The sequence below is a fragment of the Pinus tabuliformis genome, chromosome 3_1, assembly GCF_031772625.1.
Source record: "Pinus tabuliformis cultivar Carrire ecotype Pingquan chromosome 3_1, CPIR1, whole genome shotgun sequence".
Classification (NCBI taxonomy): domain Eukaryota; kingdom Viridiplantae; phylum Streptophyta; class Pinopsida; order Pinales; family Pinaceae; genus Pinus; species Pinus tabuliformis.
In genome coordinates, this window is record NC_142301.1 from 521,155,687 (window position 1) to 521,177,896 (window position 22,210).

A 22,210-nucleotide genomic window follows, 5' to 3' on the forward strand; every position below is an offset into this window, starting at 1 on the left:
TGGATTATTCCTGTGTGATGAGTCTGAGTTTGTTTGGACTTTATGCCTACAAGAGAAGGCCCAATATGAGTTTTGGTTTTATATTTGTTAGTGTTTCTTTTTCCCCTAGTGGGCTTCGGACACCTACCTCTTTAGGCATTCATTTCAAAAAATGACAAAACAAAATTCAAGTAAAAACTACAAGTTTTAAAAAAATAAATCGGCACCTATAAATTCCTTCAAAAAATAGAAGCACACTACAGGAAAAAATAATAGCAGACTTATCCCTATTGCAAAAAAAGGGAAAATTCTTACAATTCAAATTGCCTCCCCAGCAACGACGCCAAAATGTTGGGTGTGGGAACTGTTTTTTAGAAAAATCCTCAACAATTAATTGTCAACCTGATGGTTTCATAAACTTAGAAATGAAGCACATCCAATGCCAGAAATGGTATGAAATTTTCCTATCTTGAATCCTACTTCTTAAAGGAAATGCTTTGCAGAATTAGACAAAAGACAATCAGAAAGGCAATTGACACCAAAGCAACTCTAGTGATGGAATGTAAAGGACAATTTGCAAGTAAATCAAGTAAAGAAATTCCACACACCAGAAACACTCTTAAATGCTATACATCTTCAGATGGATGGCTAACAATCTGACAAGTGGGCCCTTGCAGAATTCTTTCTTTCTTCTAATCTTCCTTCCGCACAAACAACCTGTCCTTGCACTGTTGTAATTTGCTTGCACTAGTGCAAGTACAGTATTTCTATGCAAAAGTATATATGACCTTCCTTACTGAATACTTATGTCTTAGTGAAGGTGCTCTAAGCCTCAGGGCTTAGAGTACTCTGTTTCTATGACAAGAGGCCAGCTCTTGCACTAAGGCAGAGCTTCCTTCACCCAATTTCCAAATTACTTTCGAAAGGAATGAAAGATGTGTTGAAAAAGGATTGCCACTGTAAATGAAATTCTGAAGTAAATTATCTATGAAAAATGAAATGCTTCAATTCATTAAACCTTGCAAATGAAATAAACTTCATGAAATAAAAGCACTTCAAAAGAATAAAACAATAGTCTAAGTGTTTTGCATGGGTTTACTAACTTTAGTAATGCATTCAAAAATGCTTATGTTCTTTACAGGTATAGTATGTTTATGATAATTTTATGCAACTACTTCCAGATCCTCTAAAGATGTACTTTTAATACTGAAGATAGTTACTAAGTTAATGATTCATTCACTTGCAAAATAACTAGAAATAATATGCAAAGAATTGGTTCATTTTTTGCTGCAAACAAATGATTAAACCAAAGTGCAGGCAACAACATGCACTGGTGCAGGTAAGAGTTCTTGCACAATCTGATAAAAAATGAGTAAAACAGAGATTGAGAGTAAAGGAAAAGCAAGAAAAATATTTCATAAAAAAAGTAAACATAACTAACTCTCAAACCATAGATCTGTTTCACACGTTATCTATAAAAGATATTTTAAATTAGAACTTGAAAAGGAATGATTAAAACTATAACATCACACAGATGCAAAATAAATATCCATAGCTTCTTTCTGAATAATGAAAGCGAGAGGGGTAAACAAGCTGGGTTGGCTAGGCCCTAGCCAACCATCTCGTTCCCATTCTAAGGAATGAAAAATCTCAGCACTTCAAATATAAATCAAAGATAAATTAGACGCTGTGTATGCAAATCATGGAAATTCTCTTGTATTACTCTCTTGTATTACTCAATTCAGCAAACATACATAATAGAGCAGTCCAGCCCCAAAGCTGAGGCGATAACTAGATTACATAAAACAAAATTACGATCAATGGTTCCTAACTTGCTTCCTCCTGCCTGTAATCTATATCTCATATATCCTTTCGGCTATATCAATTTTCACTAATTATAAACATTTCTTGTTCAGGCCTTTCAGCCGAATAGAATTAGAAATTGAAATTACAAACTTGGCCAGCAGTTATAATACAGATGAATTTCACTTGGCCATAACCTAACTCTGGAAAATATTTCCAGATTGTGCACCACCTATTATCCTGCTTCAATTCAACAACAGCTAAACTCGGAGTCAAGGATCAACACCTGTCCTCGTGGAATATTTTCTTCTCAGAAATCTCGGACAGTCCTCGTGGCAGTGCAGGAATCTACCTACACTAGTCACACTCATTCATAATTAATACTAAGTTCCATGATTACTCTAGGAAATTAATATGAGTTACAAGAGATATGTAAATAGGCATGAAATCCATATAAAATGATTAATAAATTGTTGTTATAAATCTTAATATAAAATATGAGCATGTGCAGGAATGGGTAACTATCTTGTACTAGTGTAGGAAAAAAGGGTCTTTTATTGAGAGAAAACAGAGGTTAATTTTCATGGAAATGGGATAGAAGTATCTATGCTACGTTGTAACATGATGACTAAGTCATTGCATTGTTGATCCAAAATGGATCCTGTATAAAAACCTCTAAGTCTAAAGTCTTCATATATATTAACTATCGGGAAACACTATCACAGAGGAAAACACTAAAGAATGGAGGAAACCCAAGTAAAGTGAAGGTTGAAGTAATGTTGCACCAAAGTCGTTGGATCAGTGAGATCAACGGTCTAGATTAAATTGGTCATATTGCATCAGTGAAGGCCAAGGGAGTGTCTCAGAGGTATCCCTAAGGGAAATGTGACTATGATCCAGTGAAACAACGTGAACCGTTGATCGAGTGTGCAGATCAACGGTCCAGATCAACTACCAATATCACATCGCATGGAACTAAAGGGAGGACTTAACACATGATGGCAGGCTTAAGTGATATGTGATGGTCAGTTTATCGCATCGCAATGAACCAAGGGAGAAGGATCGGGACCCATAACTTAAATACTTGCAATGATCACTTCCATCATAGCGACTGGATGGGAGAAAGAGATCAACGGCAGATATAGCATCACAAATTTCTAAAGGGGTGACTTAACATAGGCGGACTTGAAGGAGTTATGAATAAAACAATGAAGGATTTGAGTTCCGTGGTCAACGGTATTTTGGGTGGGCTTCAGGCTGTAAGTCGTATTGGAGAGGCTCCACCCGATTCCATACATTGGCCAACATGTAGCAGGGCACATGAGAGAGAAAACCAATTTTTCGGGCGAGTAATCTCTGTGCAAGTAGGCCACCCGAAATGGTCATCAGCTGTTGGATTAGCGATCACAGATGAACGGTGGCGATTGATTAGACTGCTCGACGTTCCGAGGTGGATGTGAACCATCGGATTGAAGACAGATCAACGGTGGGATTGCGACAGTGATAAAACATAAACCCAAGAGGATTATAGATGCGGCACTATAAAGTTTTAAATCTGTTGGTTTTGTTCGGGCCTGACCCAGTTTCAGAAGTGTGTAGCCAACCAAATCCTGAAACTACCGGCCCTTTCGGAAACAGTCCGCAGAGCGTGAAATGAGGTCTCACCCAAGGTGGTATGGGACGGTACTGGAACTAGGTTTCTGCACCTTAGGGATGTCTTAATGAGGTCTGAAAAGGTCGCGAACCGATATTTCTCACTTATACTACTTTGCGCAGCTATCCGACCTTAACATAGCCCTAATACTGAGTGCAGAGAGGCACTATCTAGATCCCTTATCCTCAATATGTTTTTATTATAGATCTGACTTAATTTAGTGGATTTTATTACTCATTCAATATTGGTAACTAGCGTGCGCAAATATAAACCTTAAGAGATGCATAAAACCATAACAGAAGAACAACAACACAGATCTACGAGTAGATGCACAATATTCTAGTAACACTTATGTTTTATTAATCTTTTGTCCCAGTACAATCCAATTCCACCCTATGCAGTTAGCTATAGGGGTCCATTCACACAGCTGTGGATTCTACCAAGCCCCTGTGCACACAACTGCGTATTCTACCAAGCCCTTGTGCACATAGCTGCAGAGCCTCTTCTACTACTACAACCCTCAACTCAAACTTACAGACTCGGAGTGAATATCACCATTTACAACCCATAACACTTCAAATCAGATCAAAGCTACCAAAAACTACCTTCTACACCTAGAGCCTTGCTCCATTTATACATTCCCATGGTCTGTGAACCATGGGTAGGCCGACTCACTTTTTATTATCTTACATTACTTTCGGGCAGACTACCCTTTGGATTGACTCATTACAACTCATGCTTTGTGCACTTCGCGGAGCCTTTACAGTACTAATACCAAAAATTGTGGACTTTAAGCCCCAAAATCATTACGTGGGAATCTGCTGCCCAATAGGCCCACAACAGAAACATCGTGACTCATCCCAAGTCACTTGGCTGGTGTGGCGATCTTTGCTCAGAGTCCATTCAGTAACCTCTGCATTTCGCGGACATCTGTCACACATTTCTCTGCTATCTACTATATCAATTATGCACGGCTCTCTGATGCATCATTGTCAGAGGCACCCTCTTTCCCTTTCGCATATGTGTCCTACATCTAGGCCAGCTTCCCTTCGATCTTGGCGACGACCGTGAATGCTTCCTCGAGCCAAGGCTAGATGTGTGCTTTAAGCCCTGCTTCTTTCTAGCATGCGACTTCCACCTGTTCCTTCAGATCCTGGGCCTCCATTATCTTGGCCAATCATTGGGTAAGGGTGATTGTCTACAAGGTCCCCCAGACATCATGATAGGCCTGCTGTAGCTCCCACACTTCTATCTCTAATTGTTGTAGCATTGGGTCCTCCTGTAGTGAGGTGAGCATTAAAAGGGATTGGTCCAATAATCTCATGCAATCTTGTACAACATGCTCTATGTCTTTCAACCCCAATTGAATGGCATTGTGGTACTGCTCTCTGAATTTCGGGGGTGTAGAGGACTGTGCCTTCAGTCGTAGCTCCACGATCTGTAAGTTCAGCTCCAACTAAACCTTCACAACCTCCTCTTGGGTCTAGCAGACTCCAGCTTCCAGTTGATGAATCTTTTCTGCAATGGTGAGTGCCACTGGCACGGCCAACTCCGGAATGATGTTACAGGCCTCCTCCATTGCCTATTCTAATCCTTGGTTTCGGGTGACCATGTTGTTGCACTACAGGCTAAGCTGTTCTAAATTTACCTTCTGCTTACTCAAGACTTGGAGACTGCGGCCTTCCGTGGCACGAAGCTCAGCAGTTAACCCATCCTGCAGCTGGTATAGGGTTTCTCTGGGAAGGGTGGCCAAATTTAATCCCCAGCCCCTCATGTCACCTTCAGCTTCTGCTAAGACAACACCTTCTAGTAACACCAAAGTGTTTGTTGTGCGTACGCATGGCATCTGCTCAGCTTCGGCTATACCTTCCACAAGGTGTGGTGTCATCGTTCCTGGGTTCACACCTGTAATGTCTACAATTATGCTCTAAGTGCCCCCAACATAATTTTCTACTTCGTCATCAACTCTACTAGAACATCCTTAGTGACATCATGAACTGGTTTGCTACTGTCAATAAGGGTTCCTTCCACGGTCTTTGTTGTCTTTGAATTTTTGTGTGCGGGTGGCTGCTCCTAGACGCATGGTCTCTTGAGTTGGGTCAAGTTTGTTGTAGGGTCCATGCATTGTTATGTCTCCACCTCCCCCTATATGTCCTACTCTGTGGAAATTTCCCGGCCTTCCTCGGTCTCCTCAGTGGGTGTGGTTGTGGTTTGTACCATCTTCTCTCATTCTGCTACCTCATCCGCCTTCCACTGCATGGCTGCTTCCTGTTCCTGACGCTTTCTTTCTTCCAGCTTTGCGGTGCGCAGCTTGGTCTCCCTCTTCCTCTACTATGCCATGATCTTTTCCAGTTCTTCCAAGTCCATGGTGCGCCACTCCGGAGACCATGACGCCATTACTTCGAAGATTGCATCATCTGTGGCAATGAACAACAACTTTTCCCATGCTCTGACTCGATCCTTGCATGCCTGGATATACAAGTTATGCATATCCTCCTTGAATTATGCCATGCTCTATAAAGTGTTATATACTGTCGAGGACAAGTGCAGCCTACGGTTGATCCATGTTCGTAAACTCACCTCTACGAACGTCTGAAATACCTTTATCTCCCAAATCCTCTTTGCATATTTTGTTGCCCAGAGCGAGGTGTACCTCACAGCCTCGGGTAGGTTCCACTCAATGGTGGGAAATTGGCTATCCGCCGGTAGCTCCCCAACAACCAATAGGATGGATAAGAGTAACCACATGTATGGGAAGGTCCTACCCTGGTCCTAGGCTTCCCTGCAGTTTGTTAAAAATTCATTGCAAAGAAATTGCACCTAGTTCAATTGGACCCCTTCTGCATAATGCTCCGCCAATGCAATTACAGATGCTGGCATTTTGTCTGCGTGGCATCTCCTCATGAGCTTGCTGACTAGTAGCTGGGTGGCAACACGCACCCCTCGGTCCTTTATGCTTTCTATTACATGCCCTCGCTTCCTTTTCTCTAGATTATATTTGGCATTCATAGCTTCCGTAATGCCCAAATCATTTCTCTTTTCGGCGATGTCTGCGGGATTGCTTCCTTTAATGAGCAGCCACGAAATTCGGTGAATTAAGTTGGTTGTGATGGGAATTGGCTCCTCCAGCCAAAGATACCCATCATGTGCTAGACACAGTAGCTACCAGATGACAAAAACTGTGATAGGCATGCGGTGGTAGTGGGGTATCCACCACAGATGGAGTAACCCATCCTTCTCCACACCTCGCAACCATTTCTGTTGTAGTAATTTTTCTGCAACCAACTGTGGGAACTTCCCACTATCCACAAGGTCCCAGTATTCAAATTTTATATTCAGTACCCATCCCAACGGCAGACTGTTAAACCTTATTTCATCCGAAAGAAGCGAGGTCTGGAGCGCAGTATTCATGGCCTCCAAGTCCTTTGGTATCTTGGCTATCCCTTTCCATGGGGGAATACAAGGGGGTAACTCTATCACTGAAGGTACTTGGGAGACATTTTCTTCCTCATCATCCTAGGCTATCAAGGCTTGCAAATCTTCCTCCTCCTCCTCTGTTTCAACGGTGACAGCTTTGCCCTTCTCTGTAGTTGATAATTTGCTAACTCTTGGGTTCTGTGGTGATAACTGAACTGGCCCCATTGGTTGTTTGTTTTTCTATGGTCGCAATGCGCATGGGGACTTTGGTACCTCTGGTGCGCCTGCTGCCTCTCCAGGCTCCTCCCGGGTCACCTGGGCTTCTGGGGTAACTCCTATAACTCGCACTTTGGTCGTCGACATAGTGTCTATACTGGATTCACTTTGTTGCATGCTCACAGGTGGTAAGGTAGCTTAGGGCTCACTACTCTGTATTGTCTTAAATCTTAAACAATCGAATGTTGCTTCAAAACAACCCCACGGAATTTTATAGTAACATTTAGGTTTGAATTCGGCCATTCCCTCCATTTATGAGTCATCAGTACCGTTTTGGTGGCAGATCACCCCGAATCTAGTTCTTAATTCTTGTCTTAATGGCCCGCTACGCACTCCTTTTTTCCTTAAATTAGCCCTCTTGTCATGAGCAGTGACAACAATAGTCACCTCCCATCCTACCCGTGCAGCAGCGCAACCCCTTATGCGCGATCACGAAGGAACCTCCTTTCTGCGTAGCTTCCCTGCAGCCTTGTTTATAGTCCCACACCTTCTTTGAACTGCCTTGAGTGCTTAGACTATGCTTCCTATAGATATTCAGGTGGCCACACCCCTAGTGCGAGGCTTTGCTTTTCCTGCTAGCTCAGGTTGCGAGCACCCTTCACATGCCCTTGCATCTGGTAGTGCGTCATGTTCCTCTTTGTATGGTACTCTCCCTTGTTTAGTAAGGTGTGGTTGCAACCATGATAGCAGTGTCGAAACTCTTTCTAATGCAGTCGTAGGGTTGGCTGGACTCAATCTCATCATACTTAGTTTCTCGTGGCCTGCTTGTGCGACTTCAGTTTCTAGTTTACTAATTTCTTCATCCAATGTCATACTTCTCTTCCTCAGTCATGCCCACTCATCATCGAGTTCACAAAGTTTCATGCTCCCTTGTTGAAGGTCTTCTTGCAACTACCTAATTTTGTTACCCAGGTTCGCATGTCTTGTCCCTACTGTGGGGGCCGTAGTTTGGGGATTCTTCTCTGTCCTCCTAGTTTCCTCTCTTCTTGTCACTATTGAGATTATTTTCGCACTCTGGTTTTTTCTTATAGTCCTATAGGCCCATCAAGCCGCTGGGATATGTTGGTCCCAATCTGTTCATCCTGCCTTGTAAACTCTATTCATGATTCCATGTAGCCTTGTGAATGATCCGTCGTGGGGTATTTGTGGTATGCATCAATCTTTCTACTGTCGTGTCAGGTTCTAATTTTTTATCCTTAGCCTGGGATATGCCTACCCAGCACATGACTACACCCATCTACACAGGTGGCCGCACAAACTACTTTTCAATGGCTGCCTGGCTCATGTTTGATACTGGGGACTTTCAAACTATAAGTGCATCCTTCTTATGCATTCGTGTCAGCTCCCAATATTCATCTAGTGTGTATGCCACCATTGTGCAGGTGTCGCGCGCAACGCCCATTCCGTCACACTGTATCGCTGCTATTTTGGTACTGACGTTTCGAATTTGTCTAAGAATTCGTCCATGCCTATTTCCTCATCACATGTTAGTAGTCCCCTCACTTCGGTCATCATGCACCATAGTGATCTAACCATCATGTTGCAATTTAGCATTGTTACTTCGTGCAACAGGTTCTGCCAGCATTCTATTTCTTCGTTTGAATCTGATGTACAAGAACTATTACGCTCCCATGATACTCTCCCATCTTCAATCGGGTTCACCCAATCCTGGCCTTGCACCGTTATCTAGTAAATGCAATCCAGCTCATTGTTACTGTCATCCTCATGCATAGGTTCAGTATAGCACACTACTTCAGCTAGATATAGTGGAACTACTATGCGTAGGTACTTTTTCTCGAAAGTCATTTTCTGCTTCTTCAGGTTGATGACTCCATTCATATCCATGGCCCAGTCTATCCCTAACAAGGCATGGTAAGGGTTACTGTCATCCATAATTTCTATTACCTCAAAGTCCATCTGCGTGCTCTCTCCTTCGATATCCACTATCACCCCTTTCAATCTTCCCATATGAAATATCTTTTGTTGGTTCACCATCTGTAATTGAATAGGAGACCAATATAATGCGGGCCTACCCATGCGTTCCCATGTCTGATTTGGTAACATGTTTGGGTCCGAACCCAGGTCTAGGATTACGTGATCCATCTCATATTCACCAATTTGCACTGTCAACCACATTTCCCTCCTGGTGCGCAAAGCATGCTTCCCCATTTTTCGAACTACACGTGGTTCCCCTGACCCTACGCACCTAGTGATCAGCTCTTGTAGTCCTTTAACTACCTTATTGTCTCGTAGCAGCTTCAAGCATGTCTCTAAAAAGGTAGTAAGCATAGAAGGATCTTCTGGTTGATCCTTACTACCTAAAGTAGAGGCCTCCTTGAAGCTCTTCTTAGCTTCCATAAACATTTCCCTTGCGCGTTCCATGTCAAACTCAGGTTCCTTCGTAGGAGCCTAGTGAACCCATGTATCATCCTTGGGTTGCTTTCTCTTATCTTCCCCTATGGTTGCACTGCTTCTAGGTACCATGTTTACGTTGGGGTGTCCTTCGCATGGTTCAGACCTCATCGTTTAGATATTCTGAGTTGGAGTAGGTTGTAGTACCCCTTTCTCGTGCATCTGTGCAATCAACGTCGGAAAATCTACCGCTTCATGATCAAACTAATAACAATATGGAAAACATGTTCTAGTCAGATTCATATAGTCGCACACGTAGTGCTCGAGTCCTCTGCAATTATAGCCGATTAACTATCCACGCCCTCTTCCGAGTCCCATTCCTCCTTGTCCTCGACCTTAACCTTGAAATCCACTGCACGCTATAGCTGCAGCTAGATCTTGACCTCGCACCTCAATCTGCATCCTGTAGGCAAGTGTTCGATCCACCAAGAATTCATAACCTCGATAGTTTTGATCATCGTGGCCTACTGATCTACAAAAATTACAAAATAGTTGTTGTAGAGTCTGCGTATACTTCTGCAACAGGTGAAAGTTGTCCATCGTGTGCTTTCCTCCCACCTGACAGATCGCACATCAGAGCATGGGTGCTACACTTGGCCCTACTCGAGCCTTTGGTCTCAACGGTAAAATAGTTCGCGAATACCAGGCAATGATCCTTATCGTGGTTCTAGCCTTTACATTTTATGCACCACACTTATTCGCGCGCTTTCATCCGGGCTGCCCTATCCTGCTTCAAACTCTGCATCTCCAAGCATAGGTTCTATAGCTATGTGTGGATTTTTTGGACTCCCAATCCCGGATCTTGTATTGGTGTTTCATGCAACCTCATTTCCATTTCCAATGCTTTTGCCTGGGTTGAGAGCTTCTGTGGCGACAATGTCTTCCTCAGTTGTGGTGTCAAAGACACCACAAACCACACACGGTGTTACGCATCTGTCAATATCATATTAGCCTCACAGATCGTACTTTTCAGGCTCTAATCTAGATCTTAGGGGGTTTCACCCAGAAGCATCACGATCTCCTTAAATTCAATGATCGTCTACATCTCTAATTTGGGCCGGTTAAATTCTTTGTTCAACGCAATCTCGATCTCCACTATTACGGTGTTCGGGTGATCATTTGAGTGCTTGATATACCATGTCAGCACACGCTCCTGCAACACACTTACCAATATGACCTTCTTAATCTTGTCATCCATAACCCCGTGTGCTTCCCACATTGCTCTTACTACGAACCAAAACTGATCTGGATCTTCGTTCCCTACTCCTCTGAATACCGGTAGCTTGATCGCACTTGCCATGTCAAACTATGGGTTTGGTGGAGGTGGGGTGGTTGAAGATGAAGGTGATGTAGGTGAAGTGGGGGATGGCGTACGTGGAGGTGATAACTGTCGAATGTGTTGCCTTATCAAATTGACCTCACTTCTCGGATAAGCCTAAGCACACTCTTCCTTGCTTGCTCGCGGAGGTGAAATTAAAGGACGGTTGCCTAACCCTTCGATACCTTTGCAGACCTTTCTGATCCGTGTCGTTCCACTCATTAATGTATTCGCATCACCTGTTTTTCACATAACAACATGTTAATCTAGGTATTCAAAGATTTGATGTACTTACCTCATGGTCCCTTGAGAAAACATCTTTCTACTTCATTGTAGCTTACAGTCGTGTCTATCGCAAATTCAATGATAAAACCTCCTATTATCCGATCAAGCCAATGGTCTACAACTCGCGCGATCTTATCTTTAGATGCCTCTAGCCTGCACACCAACTCTGGAGTCCACATTATTGGTTGATCAAGCTTGCATCTTCCCTGGCTATCGTCTAGCCTCACGATCCATTCATAAAGCTATGATGAGAAGGTTGCGAATATGATCTCATGGATTTCCATATATACGTAGCGATCCAGCCACCTCTTCTCGGATATCTGCGGGGTTCTATTTTATTGTATCACGAACTTGTGAAGCTTCCGATCTAACCAATCTTAAATTTCCTTCTTCACAAGGCTCTAGTGTCTTGACATCAGACATCCTTAGGCAGATCTCGGTCCTAGAAACATAGCCATTTGTTGGCTTATTGGGGCTTGACCCAGGTTCAGAAGTGTGTAGCCAACCAAATTCCAAAACTACCAGCCCTTTCGGCAATAGTCCACAGAGTGCGGACTGAGGTCTCACCCGAGGTAGTATGGGAGGGTGCTAAAACCAGGTTTCCACACCCTAGGGATGTCTTGATGAGGTCTGGAAATGTTGCAAACTGATCTTTCGCACTTATACTGCTTCGCGCAGCTATCTGAGCTTGGCGTAGCCCTAGTACTGAGCGCGGAGAGGTGCTATCTAGATCTCTTATCCACAGTATGTTTTTATTATAGATATGACTTAATTTAGTGGATTTTATTACTCATTCAATATTGGTAACTAGCGCACGCAAACATAAACCTTAAGAGATGCATAAAACCATAACAGAATAACAACAACACAGATCTACGAGCAGATGCACAATATTCCAGAAACACTTATCTTTTATTAATCTTTTGTCCCAGTACAATCCAATTCCACCCTTCGCACTTAGCTGCAGGGGTCTGCGCACATAGCTATGGATTCTACCAGGCCTCTGCGCACATAGCTGCAGAGCCTATTTTACTACTACAACTCTCCACTTGGACTTACAGACTCAGAGCGAATATCACTGTTAACAACCCATAACACTTCAGATCTGATCAAAGCTACCAAAAACTACCTTCTACACCTAGACCCTTGCTCTATTTATACATTCCCATGGTCCGCAGACCATGGGCAAGCTAACTCACTTTCTATTATCTTACATTATTTTCAGGTGGACTACCCTTTGACTTGACTCATTACAACTCATGCTCCGTGCACTTCGTGTAGCCTTTACAATACTAATACCCAAAATTGCAGGCTTTAAGCCCCAAAAATGTTACGCAGGGGATTCGCTACCCAAAAAAATCTGATATGCAACGTTTTGTCAGGTTTTTGTGTGTTTTGGTGTATTTCTATTATAAAATCAAGATACAAAGGAGATCTTGTGCTTTAAGTGTTTTGTCTTAACAAGATGTGTCCAACGCCGAAAGGAAGGTGAATGGAAAGAAGAGGAAGATAGAGAGCCCGAAGAGGGAAGGTGAACAGACATGGCCAATAGGCTTAGAAAGCCATCCCATAACAGATTAGAAACAAGTCAGAGTTTAGGGATAGAGGGGAGACAGAAAGATAGAGAAAACCCACAGCTACGAACAGTTGATCAAAGGCTCTAAGAGCGAGAGACTGTGCATTCTTTAGACTCAGGGTTTTCGAGTGAAGTCCATGTGTAATATAAGTGTTGTTGTGTTATGGCTCTGATTGAGTTGACACCTATAAACTCTGCTCTTGAAGACATAATATAGAGGTCAACACTGAAAGCTGGACCAGGAGACGTAGCCAGGGAGTCTGGTGAAATCCCTTATTATTTGTTGTGTTGATGTGTTGAATCGTTATATTTTCCAATTGTTAAATGCTTGTATTATTCACAATCTTTTTGATCCATTGCACTAAGTAATATAGTCCTTCCTACACATGAGTCTGTAATACCTTTTCTCCTTAATTTAATATCCATTTTTGGATCAATTGTGTATCGTCAGAGGAAAGAAGTTTTCCTTATTATGATGGTTTAACTGATGTTCATAAATTTATGGATTCCTTTGAAAGAGAAGTGCCAAAGAAGCATCACTTCCAAGCCTTGGACTTGGGATTGCACGCTATGCCTACAAGATAGGGGGGTATGCATAAAGAGAGTTTTGATGACTGACACGGGTAAAAGAAATTGGTGAGATTGCAGTTTAGTCACCCAAAAGTTCGATTAACAGAGAAATATGATGGGCAAAATGATCCGCACTATCATTTGGAAAAATGGACTAAGGTTTATGGAGCAGAGCCACAACCTAAGTGGGTGCATTTGTTATTTCATACTTTGGATGTAATACTAATGAATTGGTACTTGGAAATAGAGATCTGCCATGGCATTGAAGAATGGGACATTTTGCGACATGAATTTTTGATGACATTCATTTTTGAGGATGGGTTGGAATGTATTCATGAGGCATTACAGGAGGTCAAGGTAGTGATCTTCAGAATACTGCAAGATCCTTTGGATTTGATTCAACCAGATTGGACCACCCAGTTGCGCCATGTGCTAGAGTACTACAATGTGACCACTGAAGAGGAAGATGAGGATCTAAGGAATATTAATATCCTAGAAGTTGAAGGTCACCACGAAGTAGGGGGACCACAATTAGAGAATCAAGATATCACCATGCCACTAAAGACTAGACAAGTGAATATTGGCACAGATGTAGAGACAAAATTTGGGAGAATTGGGGACTATTGGGATGATGCCACCGTAGACAAGGTTATTGAGTTGCTCCACAAGTATTAGGATTTTTTCCCTACGAAGCTTTTAGATAAGGCTGTGGAGTTGCTCTGCAATTATCAGTATTTGTTCCCTATGAAGATTTCAGACTTGAAAGGAAGAATAGGGGACTTAGGTGTCATGAAATTTACGTTGAAGCCCATCGTAAAGCCAATTAAGAAATGTCCCTATCACATTAATCCAAAATATAAAGAAAAGGTTCACTTGGAGTTAAATAAAATACTTGCAGCAGGTATTATTGAACCGGTGGAGGAATCTAACTGGGTGAGCCCCATGGTGGTTCAGGAAAAGAGTAGAAGGATGAAATAATGATATTCATAGATCTCAGGAAGCTGAACGATGTTGTGTTCATGATCCTTTTCCAACTTCATTCACTGATGAAGTGTCGGATAATGTTGGTCGGCAGGAGCCCTATTCATTCACTGATGGGTTCTCTGGGTACCATCAGATCAAGATCGTGCCTATAGATAGGAGTAATATGACCTTTGTGACCGAGTGGGGGTGTTTCCATTATACTGTAATTCCTTTTGGATTTAAGAATGCACCAACAATCTTTTCATGTGTAGTCATCGTGATGATCAAGGAATTCATTCACAATTTTTTGAGCTATACTTTGATGATTGGGTGATGTTTGGACTGGTAAAGAGCCATGTGGCTAGTCTATGCTTAATTTTGGACACATGATGGAGGTATCAGATCGCGCTAAACATGAAGAAATGTTTGTTCTGCATTCCTTTCGGAATCTTGCTGGGTGATGTGGTATGCAAGCAAGGATTTATGGTGGACCTAGCTAAGATCATGGTTATAATCAATTTAGAGGTGCCAAGGAGTGTTAAACAACTACGCACAACACTGGGCCATACTGGATATTATCGGAAGTCCATCTAGAGCTATGCCCAAATTACTATGCCGATGGAAAAGTCGCCAAAGAAGGACACTACATTCTGTTGGGATGAAGAATGTTAGTGGAGCCTGGGTATATTAAAGGAAAATTGGTAACCATACCAATCCTAGTCTTCCCAGATTAGAAGAAGGAATTTTATGTGCATGTGGATGTGTCATGTATTGCGTTGGGAGCAGTGCTAACACAGGCTGGTGAAGGGGAATTGGATCACCCTATAGCATTTTCAAGCAGAAATATGTTTATATCTGAAAAGAATTATTCAATGATAGAGCATGAAGGTTTGGCTATGGTGTACGCACTCCAGAATTTTAGACACTACTTGCTAGGCATACACTTTAAGATGTATAAAGTACCTAGTCAACAAGCCTATGCTGGGGGCGGGGGCGATATGCAGGCAACTATTGTTGTTCAGGAATATGATTTCAAAGTAATGGTAAAGCTAGGACGATTGCATGTAGGACCAGATCATTTGTTGCACATTGAAACAGGGGAGGAGCCTACCAATTTCAAGGAGGGGTTACCTAACATGCATCTCTTCATGGTACACGTAGTAGACAATCACTTTGCAGATACTATACACTTCCTAACTACAGGAATGGCTTTAGAAGGATATACTAGTCAACAGAAGAAGGAATTAGTGGTGCACGTGGTAGACTTCTCTGTTACTGTAGGACACTTGTACAAAATGGGATCGGATGAAATATTGCAACGCTATGTGCCTGATTTTGAATGAAACAATGTCCTTGTTGAAGCTCATGGAGGAGTTGCAGCAGGCCATTATGCAAGAAAAGAAACAACGCAGAAGATTTTATGCACTAGGTTCTGGTGGCAAACATTGCATAAGGATTCCAAAGCATACAGTAGGGTGTGCGATGCATGTCAGAGAACTGATAGGCCATCACAGAGGGATGATCTACCTTTGAATCTGTAGATAACATTGCAACCATTCGAGAAGTGGGTCATCGATTTTGTAGGGCCAATTTAACCTTGAGGAAAGAAGACGGGTGCACGATATATCATTACCGTGACTGAGTATTTGACCAGATGGGCAGAGGCACAACTCCTGAAGGATTGCACAAGGGCAACAATAGCAAAATTCCTATTTGAATACGTGTTGACTAGGTTCAGTTGCCCAAAAATTTTGATCAGTGATCGTGGTACACATTTCCTTAATGAAACAATCAGCTTGTTGACTGAGGAATTCCAAGTTTATCATCGAAAGAGTACGCCATATCATCCTCAGGGTAATGGGATGGTTGAATCGTTTAATAAGATATTTGAGAATGCACTGACAAAGTTGTGAAATGCACAACAAAATGATAGGGGCGTGCACGTACCAACGGTGCTATGGGCTTATAGAACTACTTGTAAGAAGATGACTGGGAAGACACCTTTTAGGCTGGTCTATGGCGTAGAAGCTGTGATTCCAATAGAGTACATTGTGCCTAGTCTATGCATAGCAATGTTCATAGGAATAGTAGACTGGGGAGCCTTAGAAGAAAGGCTCGCGTAGCTAACAGAGGTCGAGGAAGATAGATTTTTGGTCGGATTCCATTGGCAAGTGCATAAGGAGCATGAAAAGGCATGGAATGATTAGCACATCAAAATACGCACCTTCAAGATAAAGGATTTAGTTTTATTATATGACAACAATTTTGATAAGTTTCTAGGAAAATTTTAGATGCATTGGATGGGGCCATATGTCATCAAAGAGACTACTGATCATGGAGCAAATCAACTTATGAAATTGAATGGAGATCCATTTCCTGGAAAGGTAAATGGAAGCTGATTGAAGCAATACACCAAGGATTTTACCAGATGACTATATGATAGTAGCAGAGTCTTAGTGCTCCAGGCAGATGGAAGGAGGTGTGAGACTATAAACTACACTGCAAGGGTGGTAGAGCTATGTGGCAGGGGGTCTATGCGAGATAGGAGTGTGTCACATCATCAACAAAAGCACGAAGGGAGATGTTCTATAGGAGGATATACCACATACCGTAGCTAGAAAGCGACCGTTATTGTCATTGTTCATGATTTGACAATGAGGAGACAGCTAGGAGGACTGGGGGGGCAGCATTTAAGGTTGAATTTAAGATTGAAATCTTGGAAAATCTATCGATAATCTAGCATTTATGGAGTAATTTTTGGGGGAACAGTCGAATTTGAATTCGAATTTGCCTATAAATTACAGATGGCCATCTAGCGAGAAACACTTTGCATTATGAGAATTTCTGTGTTGTTCTGTCTGCTATGCATTTACCGTGAATTATTTGAGGATTTTCTTGCAAGCCCCGTGTTTGATCAGTATCCCGAGTGCGACCGCAATCTTATTCACGAAATCATGTTAGGACCAAGTCTCACATAAATTATAAGAGTTGGAGGAGCTATTGCCTCTAAGTTACCTTCCCCTGATGTTGTAAGTATGGAGGTTCCAGTAGCAGTTCCTACAAAGACGAGGTCACCTAGGCTGAAGCCTACGCGAACGAGAGAGGCTCCCAAGCCTAAAAAGGATAAACAAAAGAAGCCAATGCGAGTGTGTGAGTCACCGAGGAAGCATGCAGCCACACAGGCTTAGAGGAAAGAAACGTCGAGAGCTAAGGAGAAAGGGAAAGTGGTAGACTTGGAGGCAGAGGAGGGCACATAAGACATTGACATTGAGGGGGTGTGTTATGTGGAATTTTGCATCTATGGATAAAAAAAACTTCCCTAAGTGGCTAGCTACACTTAGAACAAAAGAATTAAAGAGTTTAACCTTTTCCTATAGAAGATACATAAGACAAGGGACCTACTTGTTATCTTTCACTTCCCTTTGTCTCCTTTGAATATCTCCCATCACTCCTTCTCGAACTGAATCCACTCAATCAGTAACTACAATCATAAACAAAAGAAAAAAACCAATCAAAGCAAGAGATCTATCTACTATAAGAAAATGGAATCGAAAGCATTTACACATATAATCATCATACATAAAGACAAGAATATGGGAAAATGTGTAACCAACTTTATTAAGTATAAGGAAGAGTTACAAGCAAAGAAGTCTGATCCCATGTCACTCATACAACTTTAGCTCCATCCTTCATCACACCAAAATAACAACACTCCGACAACATAACAATACTTGCTTATGATCTCAAACCTCAAACCAACATTATCTCCTTACAATTCTTCGAAGTCTAGCCCCTGATCACTATGATGAGTGCTCAATTTATAGGGAAATGGAGGCAATTTTGTCATAAACTAGGCATTGAATGGATTTCTAATTTTGGAGTTAGTTTCCATGGAGGAAGGGATGAGAGGATATGAGGTTATTTGATTCATTACGTATCCAATTTCGAGCTCATATGAGAGGATAAGAGGTGGGAATCTTCTAGAATAGTCTAGAATGTAGGAATATTCCCAGAACCCTATGACGATTTCACTCAATCTCGCCAAGTGTAGATCAAACTGGGCCTAGGTGCTATACGGAGTAGGCTTGAATGGGCCTAACTTCTCTGTAGTGGATTTACCCCTAAGCAAGGCTGCGCTAGTCCCTCAAGGAGTCATTTTAGGATGCCTTCAGGCCATGAAAATCTCATGAATGATGGCATTCAATGTCATGACTTTTATAGGGCATGTAACAACTGAATTAGGGCTTGATGAGACCTAATAGTACTGATCTGAATGTTTGGAGTAATGTGCCCAAATAGACCTGTAACAGTTGTCCCCTAAAGCATGAAGTTGAAAATGATAATGTCAAGTGATATGCTTTACGATGTGATGGGGAGGTCCTTAAGCGGATTGTGACTTGCATGAATTACATTACATAATATCATGATATTTTGGATTTTTCATGAATCACTTAGGGAAGGCATACCCATGCTCAGCATCTAAAATTTTTCATTACATGTACATAAATAAAATAGTTGTCTACAGATATAGACCCATGATGAAATGACCATCAGTGTAAAGCCATCGTATAGATGATTTAGTACTCTCCTGAAATCGTAGCCCAAATGGATGAAACTAGATCCGGGGTCTTCTATCTCATTCAATCGTTAGCTCAAGTACGAGTCTAACCCTGTGAATATGTGATCTGAAGTCAAGCATGGGAAGACACTGTCTAATTACTAGCCAACGATGTAAGCTATTAACAGACGTGAGAGAAATCACCGATAATGATAATGATCCTCAAGGTACTGCAATACATTTTGCATGGTGTGAATGAATTTTTTGATGCTGAACACCATACAAAGTCTTTCGGTCGAAGGCCAGTGATGTCAACCTATCGTCGGAAGCTGATGTCGACAATAAGCGACTTGTCATAGGAGGGCCTTAGTGTATTGTACATCAACCACACAAAATGAGTGCAATGATTTTTGCAGACATAATGTGACTAATGACACAAGGTTCATGAATGGTAGTCATGAAAATGAAAGTTTATGAGTATTGTAAAGGATGAATTTAATTGAGTGACTTCTCTTGAACATGTCAACGACACTCAATGAATTGGCAGCATTGACCCAAAACCAAATTAATCGATGGTATGATAGACCATAGGTATGATAACCATCAAGCAGATAACCCAACCTAAGTAGTCATAGAGATGAAGTGAAAGTGTCATGTTCAAGAGCGACCTGCTACCATAAAGTAGTTTACCCCTTTTCCCATTTTCCCCAGTCATTGCTGACTAATACCTCTTTATTTTTTATCAAGCTTGAAGAGGATAACATATGCTTGTTGTATAATTCCACCCTTTGGGTGAATCCATCGCTATGTGATGTTTTAACATGTCTAGCGAAGGTGAAACATGGTCTTGTTATGATGGACAAGTTTGTCACTATTTGATGTTTTAACGAGTTTAACAACAATGATAACTCGGTCCTTTTCATGTTTAGAGAGTTTGAAAAGGCACAAAAAGAAAACTCCACAAGTTCTTTTTCACAGATTTGTCTCTCAAGTCTGAAAAAGCATAAAATAATATGAGAGAGAACCTATTGACCATGTTTGATCAACTTATTCCTTTTTCATAAGTAATCTATCTCAGTCGGGAAAAGGTTTAAACTTATATTGAGTAGATGTCATTTCCAAGCCGTTAACGAGCTGAAAAGGACAAGCGCTCGACAATATTTTCATATATCAAGAGTCTGAAAAGAGCTGAAAGAGGACTCCAAGGGGGTTCCTTTTTCGATGTTTAGCAAAGCTCGAAAAAGAGATAAAAGTATGCTCTGTGGTAAAAGATACAATTCACGATAGTTCACATCAAATTCAGTAAGTCAACTATAAACCTGATCAAAGAACCACCAAACAGATCAAGCATACCTGTTTCATTGGTAAAAATAGGTAAAGACTAAAGTTTATTCATTTAATGATCATGAAATAAAAATAAAACAAGAATTTACCATGTTATTTTCACCATTTGATATTTACCATTCAGGTTTGTCCTCTGAACCAATTTTTTACCTCGAACTTCAACAACTGAATGTGAGAGGTTCTATGGATCATTTCTTGTGCTGTCTAGACCAGGTAGAAGATCTACGCCTTCTTTTTCTGCTCATTTCATTATTTTTTAGTTTCAGACAAAATGTTTAGGTTTTTGGGGCCCCTAGGGTTAGTATATTTCACCCTGGGATCAGCACAAACTTCCACATCAAAAACTGTGCTACAGAGCACCCAAACAAAAGGGTACCTTCTCTATAGTGCACTGTCTTCTAGCTTGGGCTACACTGGGTGAGTTTCACAAATTTGATTCACTTGTTTGACCCAAAATTTCTCCAGTTTTTTGCATGAAATGGATCCTAACTAATCTTATCATTTGATTTCAGGCTTTGATTGGATCAGAATTTCTATTACTTGGTGAGAAAGAGAGTAGGAAGAACAAGACATGGTTTCCCTAGACGATCCGAGTACAATTGAGGCCCTTAGAAACTATAGGTTGCTAAAATACTTTAGCTTGTCTGGGATGAGGCAACAGTTTGAACTATTGTAGTTCTTAGTTCATGCCTGGGATCCAGTAGATCAGGATTTTCACATAGGGGACAAAGTGGTCCCTATTATGATCGACGATTTTTACTTTCTTACTAGGTTTTCGAGATGTGGTGCCCTCATTTCTCTTTCAGGATTTTCCCATGGGGGTGAATCAGTGAGGGATTACATTTGAATGTTTTGTCGGATAGGTACACAACCTAGCAAGGATGGGAAAATAAACATCAGGGATTTATGTGATTTTCCTTTGAGAACAATCCTTTTCACTATCGCAAAGTTGGTAGGCAGTGTGACACTTCATCTGGTGAATAAATCAATCATGCAGAATGTGCTTGAGTGTCTTGAGCCAACTGTATTCAACTAGTGTGAGGTCATAATTACTTCAATGAAAGAGCACCTGATAAAGGTAAAGAGTGGTAAAATGAATAATTTTATGTATGGATCGATCTTAATCACTTTTAACTTAGAGAGAATTCCATTGATGCAACCTCAACATGTAACACTGGGTGTAGCTGGTCCTAGAGATCCACGAATGCATAGGTGGGTCGAATTGATGGCTAGACATGTTGTGCAGTCATCAATCAATTTTTTTAGTGAATTCTTCAGTTGGAATGATTGACAACACATTGCCATCGAGGAGAATCCATACATAGGGATGGATTTTCATGGAGATCCAAATTTGAGTTTACTAGTGGGCGCTCAATGGGGTGCTATAGGTAAATTGTTTTTGACCAAATGTTTTTGATTTCCAAGTTTCAACATGTTTTTGTGTTTTTGGTGTTTCCAAGACCAAACAAAAATTGTTCTCATGCATACATATGTTGGTACTATTCGACCTATGAGACATCAACAGGAGGTAGGTGGACTTGTGTGGAGAAATGTCAGAAGAGCAGTTCTCCAGGATTTGGATTTCACCGAGTCACTAGAAGACTTGTAGGATCATGTAGAGGGGATAACCATCGGTACTTCGGATGTACAGACCAAGGAGTTACCTATGAGGCTGCAACACCATACTATTGGTGTTCCTAGCCATCTAATGAGCCTATTGCGCATGATAGCTCAGGCTGTGACTTGTTATCATGAGCATCACTAGGTCTACCTAGGATTAGTTTTATATGCATTTTGAGTTTTGAGGTCAGGTGACCAAACATGCCTTGGACACAAATTTTGTAAAAACTTTAAAACATCTACCTATTTTTACTTTCATAGTTTTTATATATGGTTATGTGCAATCATATTCAACTAATGATGTGAATTGAAAATTTACTTTTACATATGTCGCAAATGTCTATTTAACACATAGTTTGCTAAAGAATTAGTTAATGTGTTAAATTTTATGGAAATATGTTGATATTGAATGTACTCAAAATTTCTTTCCAAAAG

General features: G+C 41.3%; 1 pseudogene; it reads right to left on the reverse strand.

Moving 5' to 3' along the window:
- The window catches only part of LOC149188117 (rac-like GTP-binding protein ARAC4 pseudogene), a 29,132-nt pseudogene extending 23,808 nt beyond the window's left edge, over positions 1 to 5,324 (reverse strand).
- Positions 5,325 to 22,210: the final 16,886 nt, after the last annotated feature.